Raw genomic sequence first — 5,839 nt, 5'->3', positions numbered from 1 at the left:
GATAAAGGCTTACATACTACACAATAAAGTTAGACCTGCACCTTGAGTCTGGCCGCTGGGGTCTGATTCCGGACTCTGCGTGGGTTCCGTTGCCGCGCATCCCACTTCCCCCAGTGCCTGATCCCTGCATCCTATTGTCCTGGTTTATGCTCTGTCCTGCTGCCTGCTCCTGTACAGAGGGGTGAAACACCAGGTGCAGTTATGGCTTCCATCTGAACATTCCTCAAAGGGCTTCTGTTTTTAGAGTTTGGCTACTAAGTATGGGCTAAATTTGGGGAGTTACTGAATCTTTTTAAAAAGTATTTAATGCAGCCAGTGGAAGTAGCTCATGCCATTAATCCCAGAACTTCGGAGTCAGAGGTAGGTGGATTTCTGTGTTTGAGGCCAGCGTAGTCTACAAAGTGAGCTCTGGGAAAGCCAGGGCTACACTGAGAAAGTGTCTCAAAAAACAAAGAAAAATTATTTAGTATGTTTTAAATTATATTAAACATTTGTTGTTTTGTTTTTTGGGGTTTTTGTTGGTGGTGGTTGGTTGGTAGGTTGGTTGGTTCATTGGTTTTGGTGTTTTGCGACAGGGTTTCTCTGTGTTGCAGCCCTGGCTATCCTGGAACTCACTTTGTAGACCAGGCAGGCTTCAAGCATTCAAACACATGAGTCTATGGGTGCCAAATCTATTCAAACCACCACAAGCTACATGAGCTTTTGAGAGTTAGACTCTTATAAAAAAGGAAGCTGGAAGACAGTCTCCTATACAAAAGGCAGCCTTGCTGGGTGTCCAGCCAGTCATGGCAGGTGCAGAAAGACATGACTGGCAAACTCTCTTAGCTTTGAAAGGACCTTTTGCTGTTGTATCTTCTCTTAGCTCCCCAGAAGGTGCATCTGAGTACTGTGTCCTAGGAGCTAGGTATTTCTTAGGCAGTATCCATATTAAGTTCATTGGCAACACTCCTCTACCCCCCCTCCCTCTTCCCAATTATCCACCTACAGCTTTTCCATATATAACCCTAGTCATCATTTCTTCCATGGCGGAACTGAGCACACTCTCAAAACCAGGACCCACATCCTTAGGCACTGCTTATTTGGTTGCCTGTGACAGAGTCCAGCTACATTGCTCATGCTTCCCTTGAACTTGGGATCCCCCTGCCTCTTGCCTTCCAAATACTGGGACTATATGTTACCATCCTGGCAGACTTAGTCTTTGTTTCCTGTTACCTTAATGGTAGAAGAGGGAGAAGGTTGTCAAATACTGTCCAGAGGTAAGAGAAATATTTATGTTCTGCATGGCTGTTGCGAGAGGGAGGGAAGAAACCCTCTAAGACTGAGCTAGTTCATCAGAGCAATGCAAGAAGTTTTCCCATTAAAGCAACTTGAACCTTCACACCCTGCTATCCTTGGAGCGCCTTGGAAATGCAGATAGACCCAGAGGGTATGTGCTGCTAGCTACCTGCAGATGCTTTCCTGAGAGGAATTTTGCTAACTGTGGAGATGAGATATCTGAGAGAGATGCTGGAATGCCACGACCAGAGAAAGTGAGGGTACAAAGGGTGTGGCTGTGGCATGCCTGCTGCAGTGAGGAAGTCAGAATATATTTGCTTCCTAAGCCACAAACTAAAAATACTCGTGTAATTTCATTTTCCAGAGACAACCACCTACTCATCCAATCCTCACTGACCGTGTCTTTGTTCTCCATAGCCTCTTCCACACAGGCACCAAATTTAAGCCCTAACTGGTGAACTTTTTCTCCATCTCTCACTTGAACTGTTCCTCCATTGCTCATTTGCCATGTCACAAAGTCAAAAATTTCAAATTCTGATAATCACAAGTATAGATAGCTTGGTAAGATGGTTCAGTAAATTCTATATCCCATAGATGCCCTTTCAAGAAAAGAGGAGACCAGGATAAGGCTATGATGTTCATTAAAATGATGTCTCCATAAACAGATGTGGTGGTACACGCCTTTAATCCCAGCATTTGGAGTCAGACTCAGGAGGACCGCTGAGTTCAAGGCCAGCCCACTACAGATGGGTTCCATGACAACCAAGCATACACAGAGATACCCTGTCTCACACAACAACAAACCAAAACAAAACAAAATGAGAAAGAAACAAAAAAAAAAGAAGTCTCCAGAATTTAAAGCTAACCTTAGACCAAAGCATGTCTAAATTGTTTCCTCCCATCCCCACCCCCAACCTATGCTGTCATTGAAGAGAAACAAGGGCTGTGATACACCAAATGAAAGCAGATTGGCACCAAGAATAGAGAAGTTGGGGCTGGAGAGATGCCTCAGTGCTTAAGAGCACTTTCTGCTCTTACAGAGGACCTGGGTTCAGTTCCCAGCACACACATGGCAGCTCACAACCATGTGTTATCCAAGTTCCAGAAGAGCTGATGCTCTCTTCTGACTTCTTCAGGCACTATAAGCACATGGTACACACGCATACATGAGGAAAAAGACTCACTTACACACATATACATATAATTTTTAAAAACTGAATAGAGAAGCTAAGTAAAAAAGAATGCCCAACAAGAGAGAAAAACAAAAGCTACCTACCTAAGCAGCAGGAAAACGCCTTCAAAACCCAGTTAAAGCTAGTTAAAACTGCTAACTACTAGATTTGTTGCTATGCTGCTATGTGCTGTGTGCCTAGAATGCTAGGCAGTGGTGGCAGATGCCTTTCATCCCAGCACTTGGGAGGCAGAGGCAGGTACATTTCTGAGTTCGAGGACAGCCTGGTCTACAGAGCGAGCTCTAGGACAATCAAGGCTACACAGAGAAACCCTGTCTTGAAAAAAACAAACCAAAAAAAAAAAAAAAAAAAAAGACTGTTCAGAGCTTTGACATATGGCTCTGATTTATTAATCTAACTCTGATAGAACATTCCACTAAATGATCCACTTTCATGGTTCCAAGCCCAAGATTTTAGCATTTAAGTATATACTTAAAATGTTTCTCACTGTACTAGGCTTACATACACCCAGTCTCCCGGACAGAGGAAAGAAGTCCCTCTCTCATGATGTGTAATCACACTAAAAATCAAAATCAAGGGAGCTTTTGCCCCTTCTACTTCATGGAAGGTTTCTGTCCTCCCTGAGGTCACCTTAAAGAGTGTTCATGCTGTTAACCCAAAATCATTTCCCAAGCCCTGGCTATGACGTGACACAAAGATGCACATACTGCCTTTTTCCACAACGTGTGGTTCAGTGCAGATCACAAACAATGGTCATGCTTACATGTTTAAAACTTTTCTTCTTTGTAAACTAAAAAGGATCCTTGGAAGCTACAGGAAATCCACCCGAATCGACCTCTCAGGTCAGATGGACTCCAGATTAGTACAGCCAATCCACAGCCTCAGTTTCCCACATATTGCCTATTTCAGAGGGTGGAATTCCTTCCCCTTTTCCCTGGTTTTGGGACTCTGCTCCCCCAACTACCAAAACCATGTGTCCAAAAGTTTCAAATGTGCACCTAAAAAAAATTTTTTTTTTCTCCTTAAGCTACTTAACTTTGTCTTCTGCCCACATATATGTTGCAGTACGCTGTCAGACCCAGGTGTTTCCTACATCCATGGCAGCGCCAAAACAACTATCCACAGGTGCTCCAGTCTAGCCTCGAAGATTGCGTCAGCTGGACCTGCATTTCCTCTCCTAGCCGCAGATGTTCTCAGGTCCTGGATGGCAGTAAAACAGTCGGCTCTCCCAGGACTTCCCCAGTCTCTTAGGGTCCTCAGAGATGTCACCCTCACATCAGCAGTAAGCACCTTTTCTGAACACGAAGTCCTCATTCCCACCTCCGCTATATCTTCTAGTTGCTCTTTTTTTTTTTTTTAATTAAACAAGGATATTGGAGGAATGCTATTCCAATATCCTGCTTCTAGGTTGCCTAGCAACCTCTGACATCATCACCTGCTGCCAGGTGTGCACCAGGTATGCACTGGCTAAAAAGGGCCCGCCCACCATCCCATCCTCTCTCCTACTCCACTTTCTCTTAACTCTCTGTCTTGTCCTGTCTCTCTGTCTCTTTCTCTCTCTGTCATGGGTGCCCCACTCTCTCTCTCTCTCCCCTCCCCCCTTTCCTACAATAAATTTTTCTCATACCAGATCTGTTGTGTGGCCTTATTAATACACATTATAACAGGAAGGCAGAGTGACTTTTTCAGATCATCACCTAGTATTTTGATCATTTTCATCTGAGTTAGATTGATTTAGGGGAGTTGAGGCATTACTTTTGTTAACTTTATTTAATCTGCCCGCCACCAGAATCTTTGTTTGGTGTCCTCTTTCCATTGATCCTTGTGACCTTTGTCAAAAAATTCAGGCAAAGCATCAGAGTATAGACAATAGGCAAAGTGCATGGCAGAGTGCAGTATATTCTCAAGGGTGAGAGTGAGCCGGGCATGGTGACACACCTTTAATTCCAAAACTTGGGAGGCAGAGGCAGGTGGATCTCTGTGAGTTCAAGGCCAACTTAATCTACATAGCAAGTTCCAGGACAGCCAGGGACTACATAGATAGAGACCCCCATCTCAAAAAACTGAACAGCAACAAAATAAAATAGTAGACAATAGCCAGAGGGTCCAGAGAGACGACTGCAGCCCACTTTATATATATATATATATATATATATATATATATATATATATATATATAGGCTTTATAGTGTTTTCTAAAATCTCAAGACAAGACTTTTTTTTTTCCCCCCGAGAGGCTTTGTCCTGTTCAAATGATTGACAAGCCTTTTTGCATTGATTCTGACAGGAAGGGGGATTCTGTATCTTTGTATCTGTGTTGGTGGGACCTAGGATCTTACACATGGTATGTGCTGACACGCTCTCTCTCTCATTTCCCTGTTTTGAGACAGGGTCTCACTAAATTGCCCAGGGTGACAGGCATAAGAACAGCCTTAGTGAGTAGGCACACAAGCATCTCTGGAAGGGGAAGTTTGTAGCCCAGGCATGCTGCAATCACAGCCCTGTGCCATCAGGCCTGGCTGGTCCTTATCAGAAAGCGTCTTACTAGATAGGAATCGTATAAGGTTTAGGGCACCCAGAGTCAGGCTTAGTTATCCATTAGTGACTTTCTAGGCAGTTCAGGATGTCATGTCTCCTTCCAGGACCAGAAATATGACGCAGGTCCTATTTTTCTGACAACTGTAGACTATAACAGAGGGGTCTAGCCCCTAAGTCCTCTGAGCCTGCTAATATCTAACTACCTAAAATACTCCTTGTGCTATAGTATGACATATCAAGGCTACCTGAATTTCCTAACATTTTGAAACTGAAACTGGGCTCCTTTGCTCAAAGCTGATATTTATTGAGAGAGACAGACAGACAGAATGTTCTGCTGTGATGGATTTGCCAAACTACGTACACTTTTTTTTTTCTACAAAGACTTACTTTGCAATGTTTAGCAAAGACTAAAGCGATGCTATCACAATCAGTATCATCAAGATTAGCGTTAAATCACAGACTCCAAAATTAACAATGCGAACAGGACCTTCAGGATTTCTCTGAGAATTCCTGCTGGAGTTTGGCTTTCTTTACTCGCGTCTGCAGCAAATGACACAAACTTCCTAACAGAAAAGTGTTGGTGACTGACAGAATAAACGAGCTCGCTTCTGAGAAAGAGAATTGGAAACGTGGATGCTCATCCTGCGCCCTCCATTCCGGTTGCCAATGCAAATGAGTCAGAGGGCTTGCTTCAGACACTGAACTAATTGTGTAACTCCACAACGGAAAGTGCCATTGGAGAGAACATGCTGACCTCACAGCCGAAAAAAACTATTTAAAAGATGTGGAAACCAGATGTTTCAGCCGCATTCCAGCCGCTGCTCTGAGAAATT

The sequence above is a fragment of the Psammomys obesus genome, unplaced genomic scaffold (genome assembly GCF_907164565.1).
Source record: "Psammomys obesus unplaced genomic scaffold, mPsaObe1.curated_primary_1811, whole genome shotgun sequence".
Lineage (NCBI taxonomy): Eukaryota > Metazoa > Chordata > Mammalia > Rodentia > Muridae > Psammomys > Psammomys obesus.
The sequence above is the reverse complement of the archived record's forward strand: the minus strand, read 5'-3'. Positions refer to the sequence as shown.